Genomic DNA, 16,613 nt, shown 5'->3' on the forward strand with positions numbered 1-16,613 from the left:
AGGTAATAGTAATATTTTAAATGTGTTCCACATTTTATTTCTGGCTTTGTCTCTAATTACTTGACAGCTATGCCTGAAACGAAAACTGAGTCATCTTGTACACACGACAAGACTACTTTCAAAGTGGCGAAATGGACTATAGAAAAGTAGCTCGCTGCCTGAAAACCTTTCTGCAAAGCAGCACACTTGTTAACTGTAAATGGTATACATGGTTAGATGTAAATCTCGTTAACTGTTTGAAATATACTGACACGGAACCATACTTCCCAATTTACCATACATTAGAATGACCAGATCTACCTATCGTCATCATTGTGTGTTCCTCGGAAACAAACAAAAAAAAAACACTCTGGCTTTCTAGCAAATAATTGAGAGCTACATTCATTAAATAATGACATGTGAGTTTCAGACCTTACATCTTTCAAAAAATGCATTGTAATGCAAAGCCTGCTATTCTATCACTTATTAAAATCTGTCCCCCTTTGGAACCAGAAAGCAACCGAGGGACTCCCACGACATTCATATGTTAAAAATCAATTCACATGCAATGCCGAACCGTCTTTCATACTGTGTAATGCGCTCGGCCAGAAACTAGAAGTACCAACAGCTTTGTGAGGGAAGAGCTGACTGGTATGTCACAGTACAAAGTAACACATATACCCACACAAAAAGCAGGTACGTTACTGCATCACGAGAAAGCTGACTCTCTCCCTTTAACAGAGCGGTTTCTGAGGCTATCTTACACTGGTACTTTTCCGAAGTACCGAGATTCCAAACATAACTAAAAAAGCATTGTGGTTTTCTTTAGCTCGGGTGGCTATTTGCACCACAGATTTGCCTTTGATGGATGTGATTAAAAAACTGAGTTGTTTGTTTAATTTAATGATGTGAGCTGTTTTCTTTTGGGTATTACTCTTCTTACTTTTGTCCAAACTTCTCTTCTTTTAGTTCCACCAGGTGGGTTTGTTGCTGGGGTTTGCCCTGCACTTGTTTCTAGAAGGAGAGCCAGATCTGTGTGGATGCTTACATGCTGGTACAGTCTGGTGGTATATACTTCCAAGTATTTCATAGAGTTTTATGGGTTTGGTGGGTCACTTCTTAGGAGAAGACACTTTGTCTTAGAAAAGGTACTAAAGGAGCCAAGAGCCAAAAAAGCTTATCGTCTCTCTTGCTGGTGGATATTGAAAATATGAAATCTTCCAGGCCCAAAGGAGAATTTTTTGTATTTTTTATTTTGAGTTACAAATGTGTAGTTGGAAGTTAAGATTCTGGCCTAGACAGGTCTAAGACATTTAAATGATGTAGTGGTCTCAGGGGAGCATTGCTTGTGGTCACGAATTGAAAAGGTGGATGGAGATGATTAAGTTTTTACTGCTTTTCAAACAGCATGACTTTTGTTTTGTTGGGATTTTGGATGGCAATGGCTATCCATGGAGTGACTCTAGGAGTTGGCTGCCACTCATACGACAGTGAACAAGAATCAGTTTTCTTGAAGTAAAACAGTTTATGAGTGACAGATGTTGCTGCAGCTGTAATTTTAAGTGATTTGGAATGGTGTGTGACAAACATAAATAACACACCTCTACAAAATTCATAATGTCTATGCAGAGACAGGCCAGGTATGCAGAAGTTACGCAAATGGAGGTGTGAGGTTATTTCATAAACAGCTGAGTACTGTGTTCATGCTTTGCCAAGAAGCAGAAACTACAAAATAGCAAGTCTAGACAGTCTGCACTTTAATACCTTTAAAATGACTAGATCTTCCTGCAAAGTTGATGCACTGCTCAGCATGCCATGGCTCAATAATGTCAACATGTCATTTTTTTAATGCTGCTTGATGTACTGACATAAAATAACAGGTTAATGCCATATATATATATATATATATATATATATATATATATATATATATATATATTTTTTTTTTTTATATGGATCTAGGACGTTTGAGCGAATGCTCAAACATCCGAATCCATAACCACCGAACACACTTTAACGAAAGTGCTTTTATCGAAAAAGTGCTTTCATTAAATAGTGTCATTAAAAAAAAAAAAAAACAAAGTTTTAAAGCCTCCCTGCACCCCCACACCCCCCTACTTTAATATTCTCCTCCGAGATTGCACTACAGTGGGGAAAAGGGAATTTTCCCTTATCTGCACCATAGTACATCCTCGGCAACAGGCATACTTATGCGAAAGTGCTTCTTTGGTGAAAAGCACTTTCGCGTAAGTATGCCCAGCCATTTGGGTTTCGGACTTTTGATCAAAAGTCCTAGACACATATATATATATATATATATATATATATATATATATATATATATGTTGTTGTGTCTTTCGGCTTTTCCAGGTTAGGGATCACCACAGCGGAACTCCAGTCCGCTAATGATTGGCAGTAGATTTTTACGTGCCGAGTTGCTGGCCCTGACGCACAACCTTCAACGAAGGTACGCCCATTCACGCATGTCTCCACACAGAAGACGCTCTAGCTGAGAATCGATCAGGACAACGTCTTACTGTGAGGTGACAATGCTACCGCAGCACCACCACTGCAGTTAACATATATAGATATAGATATATATATATATATATATATGTACATATATATATATATATATATATATATATATATATATATATATATACTCCCAAGTGAATACCTACAAATCGCAGCTGATGCTCTGACCTACCCAGTATCCATCTTGATTAACCGATCTCTGTCAGAAAGTTACATTCCCACATTGTGGAAAGTCTCACATATAATTCCCCTCCACAAAGGCGGACCCTCTGCAGAACTAACCAATTACTGCCCCATAGCTATTCTCTCTCCACTCTCCAAAATACTAGAGAGATGCATACACTCTCAGGTCTCACACTACCTCCTTACTAACAACCTCCTTTCCAGTACTCAGCATGGTTTCCGACCAAACCATAGCACCACCACTGCCTTACTCTCCTTTACTAACACTATCCTTCAGCATAAAACAATGGCTATCTCTCCTCTGCTACTTTCCTAGACCTATCTAAAGCATTTGACATGGTCCCACACAAACAACTTATCTCTGTCCTCAATAACCTATCCTTCTCACAATCAGTCACCAACTGGTTTCAGAGTTACCTGTCTGACCGCCAACAATCCGTTGTATGGCAGAATGACATATCTCCCCAACTACCTGTCTCCATAGGTGTTCCCCAAGGATCCATCCTTGGACCCCTACTTTTCTCTGTTTACACCAATAATCTAGCCTCTGCCACCAAACATGGCACACTCATCCAATACGCAGATGACTCAACCATCATCTGCTCAGCCCAGTCCCTACCCAAACTGCAAAAAGTCACACAGGAAGCCTTTTCCTCTGTTGAAACAAGGTTATCCGATGCCCAATTAATACTCAACCCAAACAAAACTAAACTACTCATCTTCCAACCCATCAAACATACTCAAAACAACTCTCACTTTAACATCACAGCAAAAGACAACACCACTATATACCCAACTGAACACACCAAATTGCTAGGAGTGGAAATAGATAATAAACTAAAATTTGACATTCACATATCCATGATCATAAAAAAAGTCCACAAAAAACTAGGAGCATTATACAGAAATAAACAATTTCTCACCAAAGCAGCAAAGATTTCAATAGCAAATTCCCACCTTATCTCCACCCAACTTTATGCCTCTCCAGTATATACTAACCTAAGGCAATGTGATCTAAACAAGTTAGAGACCTGCTACAACAAAATCACCAAATTCGCCACAGGGGCATCCCACCATAGTCACCACTGTCTCTCACTTGCTGAACTGGGCTGGCTTGAACTCCCTCACCTCCTTCAGTGGTATCAACTCTCACTCGCCCACAAACTAGTAAACCATCCACTAAATGTCCCATCCCTCCAGAATCTACTCCAACCCTATCGCACCACCAGACCACTAAGATCCAGCAACAAAAATCACTTGCAGATCACTAAAGCCAATAACTCTGCTGGTGAAGCACTATTCTCTTGTGCCATAGCCAAATCATGGAACTCACTCCCACCCACAATTACCTCGGTACCAACATGCACAAACTTCAAAACTTTATTAAAAGCGCACCTAAAAACATGCTGGCTATGCCCTTGCAACTCCCATTCTAATATCATCCACCCCATCCAACTACTACCTTTCTTTCACCTCCACTAACTACCTTGATGATAGCAAGCTCAGATGCTCATAAGCCTAGTACTTATTATACAGCAGGAACTTCTCATTGTTACATTTGTTAATGCCTGTTATGTACTTCACAGATAAAGATTCTAGTTGTCTACTGATGTACTATGTTCTTCATCTGTAAATATGTTGTAAGTAATTTCTATGTTAAATTGTTAATCGCTATGTAATCCAATGTAACTACTGTCTGTTTATTTTACTGTGGAGCTTTTCTCCCCGGGCCTCCGCTGAAAATGGACCCACGTCCAGTCGGACACTCCCAGTCAACAAATTTTAAATAAAAGAATAAAAAAATAAAAATAAATATATATATATATATATATATATATATATATATATATATATATATATATATATACATACATATATATATATATATATATATATATATATATATATATATATATATAGATATAGATATATAGTGGCTGCTATATGTGGCCATCCCCAGTACAATCTACTGCACACTGATGTGAGAACTCTGCTGCCAAAGGGAAGTACCTCAAGACAAGATCCACATACAGTACTACAAGCAAATCAAAGGCTGTCTACCGACATTGCCAAGGAAACTGAAACTTTAAGAAATCACATCCATCCATGAGTGTGGATCATGGATAGCACACTGTACCTGTTATATGTAGTACTGTGTTATAAAATAAAGGACAAGTCAGCTTCACACATTGGCACCAATATGATCTCATATGTAGGTTAAGCGAATACACATGACTGACAGGAAGAGACATATGGTGTTATATTCGTTCCTGCAGCTGCATTACAAATTCATATATAGCTAGGAAACATAATAATGATCTGCAGGACAAACAGGCCATGCAGCATGCTGTTCGAAGGACTCTCAATCTGTAGTGCACATAATACTACATCAAGCATAAATCTTTTTCCAGCAAGCCAGTATTAGTGATTAGTGTAAACGGCATGTACAGCAGTGTATCATTTGCAGTTTTACTTTCTAGTGGTACACACACGGGTTCTGTGTTCATCAGGCAGCTAAGTACAATGTGTGGTACATGTTAGTATTGTGCAGGTTTACATATACATACAGGCTGAAGTGTGCAGATTTAAACATACATTAAGGGGGCAGCGTGCAGGTTTACATATGTATATATATATATATATATATATATATATATATATATATATATACAGGCTGGAGTGTGCAGGTTTACTTATACATACAGGTTGGAGCAGTCACTTTCTACAGAGATACAACACAGTATACATCAGTGGATGTCCACCTGCATAGCAAACAGATATGTACACCAGCCTTAATGCCTTCTTCATAGCAGGTGGTATAATAGTTTGGGCAGAAAGGTGTACTACAGTATCATATTCTCCATTAGTACAGTTCACAGTCTAAACTGACATACCTGTATGCTGTGCGACAATAATGTTAACTGTCTTTCATGAATTTTGCTACTTCACAGACCTAGCGCACAACATGCCATTCAATACTTACTCACACAACTGCCCACAATGTCTATAAATATGGGAAGCATCGCTACAGGCATAAATAAAGTGAACTTTCTAAATTAAAATTCATGAAAAAGACTGACATGGAACTCCAAATCCAGATGAAACTTTTAATGAACACAGCGCAAACTTTTTACCCTCACTAGGTTCATCAGAATACATGCATTTTGTAAAGTATTACACATATCATAAAACGTCATATGATATTTACAGCGAAGGTGAAAAATAAGAAGTTATGCACTCACCATAACGTTCCATGTGAGTTGTTCGTCTTGCCTTCATTCTTTACTGATGGGTTCAGAGCCGATCCATCGGCTCAGGTACAGCCGTATGCAAAGCTCGAGGTCTTCCAATAGCTCGAGGCCAAGTCCCTATCCCATGATGCACTGTGAATTACCTCAGATCTTGTTTGCTGTGTGTACTATAACCATATAAATGAGCTATCCTCCTATGGAGAGGAAGAAGAATTGAGCAACCAGGATGAGACCAACCTCTAGTTTAACTATCAGCCAGGAGGGGGAAGGATGGAGGGACGTAAGAATGAAGGTGAGATGAACAACTCACATGGAACATTATGGTGAGTACACAACTTCTTAATGTGAAGTTGTTCAATCTTGCCATTCATTCTTTACTGATGGGTAGCGTCCCTAGCACCATCAATCTCGGGTGGCTCACGGGAGTACATTCTTCAGAACCGTAGACCCAAAAGAAGCCCTATCCCTGGAGGCCTTATCAACTTTGTAATGCGTGATAAAGGTATGAGGTTTAGACTTATTGGCTGCTGCACAGATGTTATTAAGGTGCAATTTGGCTTGGAACGTAGAGGATTAGAAACTGCTCTGGTTGAGTGAGCTTTAATTTTGTGTTGCAAATGCATATTAGCAGCTGAGTAAACAAAGGTGATACAATCGGATAACCATTTAGACAGAGTTGTTTAAGCCACTGGTCTGCCTTTTCTGGTTTCAGAGAATGAAACAAATAGTTGGTCTGATTTCCTAAAATCTTTTGTTCTGTCCAAACAAAATCTGAGCTGTCTGTGAACATCACGTTTGTGCAGCATATACTCCAACTTATTGTAATGATTAGGGAAGAAAACTGGTAACTCAATGACTTGGTTGATATTAGGTTCTGAACAAACTTTGGGCAAAAAAGAGGGGTTTGTCCTAAGATATACTCTATCAGCATAAAAAAATCAAATAAGGAGGGCTGATAGATAAAGCTTGAAGTTCTGACACTCTGCGGGCAGAAGTAATAGCTACCAGAAAAATGTTTTTCCACAACAAATATTTAAGGTCACAAGATGATGCGGGTTCAAATGGGGAAAGGATTATACTAGACAGCATAAAGTCTAAATTCCATGGAGAAAAGGGAGTTTTCACTGGAGGTCTCATATGAAATGTTCCCTTGAGAAAAGCCTTGGATAAACTTGTGGGACATGATATTTAGCCCGTCAATCCCGAGATGAAAGTTAGATATAGCAGCCAACTGAACTCGAACTGTTGCGGCTGCCATTCCTTTATTAAAAAATCAGTCAAGAAGTCTAGTTTGGATGTCAAGGGAGCTTGGTAAGGATCAATGTTCTGCTTAGAAGCCCATATGGAAAATCTCTTCCACTTACTAAGATATAACCTTCTAGTGGACGGCTTATGAGTAGACAAAAGGATCTGTTTTGTCTCAATGGAGAAGTTATGAAGCCTGGCTATGAGGGGAACTGGAGCAGCCAATCTATCAGCTTCAGTGACCGCAGAGAGGGATGGAGGTCCCCCGACAGATGTGTCAAAAGGTCTGGAACTGGGTCCAGAATCCAGGGATCCTCCAAAAGATGATGTTGAAAAAATGAGAACCAAATCTGCCGAGGCCACTGAGGGGCTATAAGAATGATGGTCCTTCCCAGGGATTTTTCTTTCTGTAGAACTCTGGGTATCAATAGGATAGGTGGAAAAGCATTGAGGAGACTCGGGGGCCAGTCATGTATGAGTGCATCTCTCGGGACTTCTCCCGGAGGAGGAATCAGTGCAAAGTAGCTTCTGCATTTCGTGTTGATGTGGCTGTCAAAAAGGTCACAGCAAGGCTGGCCCCATTAGCGGAAAATCCTGTCCGCAATCTTTTTCTTGAGGTACCACTCGTGCAGCAACAAGATTGCCCTGTTCAGTTTGTCTGCTATCACGTTGGATCTCCCAGGGATGTGTGTTGCCAACAGAAAGAGCTGGTGGGAAACAGCCCACTGCCAAACTCTGAGGGCTTCTCGGCAAAGGGGGTAAGACTTGGTTCCCCAATGCTTGTTCAAGTACCAGACCACTGACATATTGTCTGTCTGAATTGCAATATTTCCTAGGGGAAGAGTGTCCTGGAAGTACTGGAACGCCAAAAGTACTGCTCTCATCTCCAGAACATTGATATACAAATGTGACTCTTGATCTGTCCATGTGCCTTGGGCAGTCTTTCCCTGAAAATGCCCCCCCCCCCATCAGGGAAGCGTCCATGGTCACAGTGGATACTGGACGGGGTAAAACATAGGGGCGTCCTATGGTGACGTGAAGAGACATCAGCCACCACTGGAGATCTTTCTTGCAAGAGCTCGTAATCAAAATCGTATGATCCATTGGAAGTTCCTGGTAAGACCATTGAGTGAACAACAGTCATTGAAGAATCCGCATATGCATTCTTGCTAATGGTATGGCTAGGATTGCTGCAGCCATCAAAATCAATACTTTCAGAACTTCTAAAGCTGGTGCTCTGTCTTTAGATACCAATGTGCTGACATGCTGACGAAGAAGGAAGATTCTTTTGATTGGCTGTCTTAGAGTGGTGGCTGAAGTGTCTAGCTCTGCCCCGATAAAAATGATATGCTGCAATGGCGACAAGGCAGACTTTTCTGAGTTGACTGTAATGCCTAAATGATTGCAGAGTGCCAGAGTGTATTCCCTTGCCTGAATCAGTTGATGCCTGCTGGTGGCGGTAAGGAGCCAATCATCTAGGTACGGAAACACCTGGAATCCTAGACGCCTCAGGTGAGCCGTGACCACTGCTATGCATTTGGTAAACACTCTGGGGGCTGTAGTGAGACCAAAGGGCAGGGCTCAAAATTGATAATGATTGGCTCCCAGCCTGAAACGCAGGTGATCTCTGGATGGCCTGGCCATTTTTATGTAGTAGTACGCATCCTTGAGATCTATCGAGCACATCCAATTGTCTTTCCCTAAGAAGGGAAGTATAGACTGGAGCGTGAGCATCCGGAACTTCTTTCTTCATAAAGTGGTTGAGTCTGCTGTGGTCCAAAATGGGGCTCCAGTCCCCTGTTTTCTTTGGAACCAAAAAGAACCTTGAGTAAGTTCCAGATCCTGTTTGGTGTGCTGGGACTGGCTGGATGGCTCTTTTTTTTTTTTTTTTTATTAGCAACTTGTGGACCTCTATGGTTGTTTGTTCTCTGTAACTGGGTGGAACGTCCGGAATTCTCCTTATGGACAAGAGGGGGGGTGGCGAATGGTATAAAGTACCCTCTGGAAATGATACTTTGTACCCAGCTGTCTTTTGTTATTTCTTGCCAAGCATCTGAATACAAAGATAAGCGACCCCCGTCTGCCTCCAGAGCAGGACAGTCGGGCCTCCTTTCAGAGAAATGATCTCTGTCACCCTGATGTTGCGGACCCCCTCTGCAGTGAGGGCGGCATCTTCCACTATTACCCCATCCTCTGCCCCTAGAGGGGGGTTCACCACATGTGCCCTGAAAGGCTCCTTGGGCTTTCCAGAACCACATTTTCCCTCCCCTTTGGCCTTTGGGATATGGCTGAGTAGGGGTGGAAAAACAGACTCCGACGGCAGACAAAGTCTTTCCTTCCTGTTCACACCTGGTCAAAGTTTCCTTCAGTTTAGACCCAAAAAGGGATGAGCCATCAAAAGGGGTGTTTACGAAGGAAGACTTAAAGGGCTCCGCAAAGGAACACAGTCTCACATAGACCTACCACGACAGCAAACCAAACACATAATCACACAAAAACATACTCGGAGGCTCTAAATAAAGATCTGCCTAAGCAGCAGAGACCTCCAAAGCAGACACCCAAGCAACCGCTACCCCAAAAAAAAACACGTGCAACACATATCTCACAAAGCCAGTGTGCCGAACAGTCACAGCCCTTAAGGCTAAACAACACATCTGATACACTTGTAATAGGTGACTCTATCATCAGGCACACTGACGTCCCGCTTACCAGGCTGAACAAGGAGAAGGTCACGGTGAGCAGCCTGTCTGGCGCTAGGATCCACCACATAACACAAGCACTCAGGTCACTCCAAGGCAAGTACAAATATGACTCAGTCATTGTCCATGCTGGTGTGAATGACCTGAGACGTACCTCCCTGGACTACATGAAAAGAGACATAGAGGAGCTCTCTGAGCATGTAGCCCAGGCTGGTATGACCCTGACCTTGAGTAGCATCTTACCCTCACCAAGAATGATGCCACATTATGAAGACAAGATGATCAATTTCAACAATTGGCTTAAGTATTGGTGTCATTCAAAGGGGATCCAATGCCTATCAGCTTGGGATGATATGCACGACAAGCCACGATGCTTTGCTAGGGACGGCTTGCACCTGTCACCCTGGGCTTTCGGATATTGGCAAAGGCTCTTGCTACCCCCATAGTGCCTTATTTAGGCAAGGCTCAAAAGACAAACCCACCTCCATAGGTATCACAAGGGATAAGAAACTAAGAGTAATGCTACTCAACGCTAGAAGTCTAAACCTCAAGATGCACGACGAAACTCTCCTTAGCATGGAGAACATCGATATCTGTGCAGTAACAGAAACCTGGTTCAGGGTCCCGAGAGCACCTCAGCACTACCAGGTTATACCTCATACCATGCTTTTCGCCCCAAAACTTGGACTGAACCACAAAAGGAGGGGAGTATCGATATTCATCAAAGATACCCACACCTCCAGGTTGGTGGCAAAGCACGAAGCATCAGTGACTATCCATGTGCAACTAACAGTGGGTAAAACTGCCTTCCAGTTTATAGCCTGCTACAGACCACCCTCCCAAACCCAGGAACCCCACTCGGCCTTCCTGAGAACACTGGAAAATATGAAGGTCTCTCGAACACCATTATATTGGGCGACTTCAACTACCCAAACATAGATTGGGAGCATTACTCTAGCTCCAACACCCTTGCCCAAAGGTTCCTAGAATTCATAAACTCAAATGCTATGGAACAACTTGTTACCACTCCCACAAGAGGGGAAAACATACTGGACCTGATCATCACCAACATGGGGACTCTATGCTCCAGACCAGAAGTGTATCCTCACTGGTAAGATCAGACCATAAACTGATCTCACTGGATATTCACATCCTGACCCCACCCCCTGCCCAGAAAACCACAGTGAAAAACTTCTCTAGAGCAAATTTCACACTCCTCAAAACCGAGGTGGAATCCTTCAAAGCCCCGGCCTGTGGAAAATACGCCCAGACTGCAGAATCCTTTATAAATGCATTCTATGAACACCTTCAGGACTGCATGGATCATGCAATCCCAAATAAAACCAAGACCCAATCCTCCAAAGGCAGACGACCTGTCTGGTGGACCCCAGCCATAAACAAACTATACAATAGAAGGTGGAATCTACTACATGATAGAGCAAAATCCCAAAAGGGAAGGCATCTCTGATCAGTATTAGCAAAAACTACGGGCACTCATAAAATCGCCAAAGGCCAGCTTCGAGAGAAAATTGCACAGGACACTAAGGATAATCACAAGGCTTTCTTTAGTTATGTTAGGAACCTGGGTGGAATTCCCAGATATGCTCAGAATTAGTCCAAAATGACAAAAATACACTGATCCCACAGACATTGCCAACATCCTAGCTGACAGGTTCAGCAAACTTCTCCTCCCCACCAAAAGGGCAAATATCTATCCCAGCAGAGTGCTGCCCCTGACATTTCAGATGCTCAGGTGGGAGCCGCCTCTCCAAAGCAAAAACACATCATCAATGGGACCAGACGGTGTCCCAGGCTGCATCTTACATGAACTCCAAGAAGAGCTAAACCCAAACATAAAACTACTGTTCAATCTCAGCCTTACTACAGGATATGTACCCAAAGAGTGGCGACAGCAACAGTGGTCCCTCTCCACAAAGGTGGTGCCTCAACGGACCCTGGAAACTATTGCCCCATAAGCCTGACTAGCTTGGTCTGCAAAGCTATGGAAAGGATCATCATGGACCTCATAAATAAAGATATTGGGGACCTACAGACACTGGATCCTACCCAGTTTGGCTTTGTTAAGGGCAGATCCTGCCTCTTAAACCTGGTTGACTTCTTTGAAACAGTCACCAAGGCCATTGACGAAGGGAAGGTGGTCCACACAGCCTATCTGGACCTCGAAAAGCCTTCAATACAATACCCCACTCTGGCATTATAGATAAGCTCACCAGCTTAAATATAAACCCCTATGTCACTAGATGGGTTGCAAACTGGCTCAAGGACAGAAACCACATGGTTAGAATTGCTGGAGCCATGTCAGACTCCAAACCAGTTACAAGTGGCGTCCCACAAGGCTCAGTCCTGGGACCTCTCTTGTTTGGTATATATTTCGGAGGTACAGGCCAACACGGAAGGACTGTGGCTGACCAAGTTCGCAGATGACTGCAAACTGGGCGCCATAATCGACTCTCCAGCCGACACAAGCATCCTCCAAAAGGGCCTCGTAGAAACAGACAACTGGTGCCAGAGCCATGGCCTCAAGCTAAACGCCAAAAAATGTATAGTCATCCCCTTTGGCAAAAACAAAGTGCCCACAAATTACCACATAGGTGGTAATCCATTAAGTACAGAAGAAGTAATTAGGGACCTGGGGACCCAAGTTGATAGCAATCTCTCATTTGACAACCACGTGGCCAAAGTGGTTAGAAAAACATTTTATATAGCCCACCTAATCATGAAGGGATTCACATCTAGATTAGGGGAGATCATCGTGCCTCTTTACTCATCCCTCATCAGGCCCATAATTGAGTACAATGCCCCTTTTGGGATGTACCTTACCAAACACCTGCAGCAACTGGAAAGACCCCAAAAGTACCTCACCAAGAGGATCAAAGGGCTCAAACAGATGCCATATGCTGCCCGGTTAAAGAAACTCCAGCTCTACTCAGTGGCATACCGTGTGCTCAGAGGCGACCTGTGCCTGACGTATAAGGCCATGTCCAACCCGGAATTAAGGGACATGCTGCACCTCAAAAAATCCAAATCCCATCGAGCTACACGCTCGAGAGACTTGAACCTCAGCACTGAAATAAATAGGACATGCTGGAGGGACAGATTCATAACCCAGAGGCTCCCTTCACTCTGGAATAAAATCCCAGTCCAGGTTAGGCAGAGTCCCTCATTGACTCTTTTCAAGAGGAATCTTAATGAGTGGATGGGAGATCGTAGGTTTACCCCGGGTATCACTTCTGTGTCACTGTTAGACAGAGGCACAGTATACTAACCTCGAAAAAGGGCATAGCAAAATTAATTTAAAATGGGTGGCGAAAGCCAAACATACTCTGGCTAGGCTTATAAATGCCCTAGAGCAGATAGCCTAGTATGAACCTATGAACCTATGAACAAGCACATCCAGGAATGTCTTCTGAGAGCGATTCCTGTACCCACTACCCTACTCATTCCATCAGCTGCATATGACATGAGACGCATGGAAGAGTTGACAACAGAATTTAGGGTAGCAAGCTGGGCAGCAACTTTCAGAGGCCCCTGCAGCTATAGTACCCTGAAGAGTATCTCCCAACTCCTTGATCTCTTTGTAACCTAGTGGAATGGGTTAAGTAATTCAGTGAGCGGAGAGTAAACGTCGCCGAACTAAACATGTGTTTCCCATATCTATCCATGATCCTAGACTCTCTATTAGGAGGATGAATAGAAGAAGACTCAGACATTTCCTTTTTGGTGGCCGCCGCCACCACCATGGCATCAACAGGGACTCCTTTGAACAAGAAGGTTTTATCCATTGGAGCTGATATAAACTTATTAGACTCCTAGGAACAGACTTCAGTGACTTCCACTCCCACCGAGAGACCAACTGCATGAGCTCATCGAAGGGCGGAGACACCCAAGAGGTGGAGGGTTGAGACCCGAAAGCCTTCAGGAGAACTGACTCATCCACAGTAGCACTTTTGGACTGCCAATCACCCCTCTGCCTAAGGATCTCCAGTAACTCAGCAAAGGAGATATCCTCAGAGGGGGACCACAGGGACCCTTCTGACTCATCCAAGTCAGTGTCAGATGTTAAAGACTCCTGTGGGGAGTCCAAGTGCATCTTCTTGCACAATCTCTTCCTGGGAACCTCCTCAGTGGGAGCCTCTGGGGACGTCTTGGAAGAGCAGGGGGCACCCTGTGGGGCTACCTGAGGGTCTGGGTCTCTATGCCTAGCCTGAACGCTGGAAGCAGAAGCAGACACAGGTGCTTTGGGGGATGAGGAAGCAAGGCCTGAAGTCAAGGATGTCTTGGGGGACAAGGCTCTCCTCATGGCCTCGAAGGCACCACAGCTCTGATATGAAGGAGTCAAAGGACCCGAAAGAACCGCCAAACCCTCCTGCACCGAGGCCGTGGGCTCCAAGCTGGAGGTAGGAGCTGAGCTCATCCAAGCCAAAGCCTCGAGAGGAAGAGTCGGCACCGACAAGTCGGTCCGACTATCCTCCCCAGATCCGACTGGAGAGTGTCGGCTCCTAGAGTCCGTGGTTGGCACCAAGGACATCAGAGTGGATGGAGCCGAGGACAAGGGAGAAGGTCTCCGCTCCAAAGGCTCCACGATCAACAGGTCTGCTTCCTTTGGCTCCAAAGGTCCGGTATGGCTCAGAGGAGGAGTAGTCAAAGCAGGGTAGTGGTCTTCAGCTCCAAAGCCACTTGAAATGGAGCTGATAATTTAGCAAGGTGTGGTGCCTGTAAAATCTTCTGCACCAATCGATCCATATCCAAATCCGACAGGCTGACAGAAGACCTAGAAGAAAGCACCGAATGCACTGATGGTACCAACTGACTCAATGGAGATAAAGGCACTTCAGTTACCGTCTCCAAGGCAGTGGGCCGGCTCCGAAAAGAAAAGACAGTCGGCTCCGAGGTCTGTGGAGCCGATGTCGCAGAATCCTCCAATTTTTTTTTTTTAGATTTGTTAGATTGCTTAGAGTTCTTAGATTCCACAGAAGATCTAGAGGACTTGGAAGACTTCATGGCCACATCCTGGTCACTCAATGTCTCTTGAAAGGGATGCTTTAACAAGCCCCTGTCCACCAATTTCCTTTTCCTCTCTAGTAACACTCTCGAAGAAAAAGAATGACAAATGGCACAAGACTCCTGTAAGTAGACAGCTCCTAAGCAATAAACACAAGCTACATGTCCATCCGTAACAGACATATTTTGACCGCAGTCTGGACACTTTTTAAACCCAGACTTTGGGTGTTTATCTTTGTCATCCACCATTATGTTACTAAAGAAAAACACAGAGCAGATAATCAGCAATACCCTAGGCTCTAACAGCACACACACACAAAGGAGCCTAAGAAAAAAGTAACATCAAATATTAGTATGCTACTAGGCTCTGAACTCACACACAGAAAAACGAGCCTGATAAGAATTGAAAGTTAACTACTATTTACTAAACTAAGGCCAATATAAAGAAGGCCAACAATAGGAAAAGATATATGTATATATATATATATATATATATATATATATATATATGTATGCAGATATACTAAAAACTACCGCAGAAAAAACTAGGCCAAAACACACGAGGCCAATATATGAAAAATTACTAATCACACACTTGAAAGGGGAGCTTTTAAGAAGCTATAAAATAAACTAACTAACTATCAAACTATTTAAGAGAGTTTAGCCAAAAAATATTGAAATAACTGCTAATATATAAGTTTTGAAAATAGTAGGCGCGAGCTTGCACTGGAACCCCTGATCAGATGCCGCGGCAAATTTGATCTGAGGTAATTCACTGTGCGTCATGGGATAGGGGCTTGGCCTCGAGCTACTGGAAGACCTCGAGTTTTGCATACGGCCGTACTGGAGCTGATGGATCGGCTCCGAACCCATCAGTAAAGAATGAACGGCGAGATTGAATAACTTCACATCATTACTTTGCAGGTTTTATACTAAATATGTCATTCAAACCTGGGGCACTATGGGCTCCCAGTTATACATGCCATCTCCATTGCATACGTTGACTATATCCCCAGCGTGCTTCAGCGTATAAAGATTTTGTGTCATACAGAAAATGTGTTGACACCAGTCCTACCCTGTACATTTTGCTAAAGCATTAATACATCCTTTTTTAAAGTAGTGCCATGCGCTTTTATAGAATCCATGAAATGCCTTTAGGTTTTCTTCACATTAATGGTCTGTAATATATGCTGACAACACCACATTTCCCTTTGCTCAGTAACAGGATGTGTGAACTCATCGTCCTTTTACATGCTGACATACCTTGAATCATTTACTGCTGCATGTACCTTTTGTCAAACTGATTCCTTTTTATTTTATGCCTGTTGTCATTTATTTTGTACCCAAATATACAAGTAATTCCTAGTTTATTAGATGGACAACATATTACCAGTTAAGTTAACAGTTTGTCAGAGCCTTTTCTTCACTGCACGTTTTGTCAGATTGCCTATTTTCTGATGTGTGCTATAACTAAGTTTCGTCTTTTGGACACTAGTTTTACCTGGTATTTCACTGTTGTCACCGTAAATATAATAATTCCATGGTCACACATCATTAAAGGATGTGCTATTTTGTGTGGATGGGGTTGGTAAGCCTGCATGTGCTGAGCTTCAGTGAAACTAACATTAAATCATGGCAGAATGTTCTTATTGCTGTGTGTCTTGTATTTCTGGTATTTGCTAAGCTGGTTAATGGG

At 43.0% G+C, this 16,613-nt stretch overlaps 1 protein-coding gene across 1 annotated transcript in view; it reads right to left on the bottom strand.

The window, feature by feature from the left end:
- GSTCD (glutathione S-transferase C-terminal domain containing) overlaps positions 1–16,613 on the bottom strand; it is a 1,728,465-nt gene that overhangs the window by 1,107,436 nt on the left and 604,416 nt on the right. The window lies entirely within an intron of this gene.

This window comes from Protopterus annectens, chromosome 2.part0, assembly GCF_019279795.1.
Source record: "Protopterus annectens isolate FY-2018-M chromosome 2.part0, PAN1.0, whole genome shotgun sequence".
Lineage (NCBI taxonomy): Eukaryota > Metazoa > Chordata > Ceratodontiformes > Protopteridae > Protopterus > Protopterus annectens.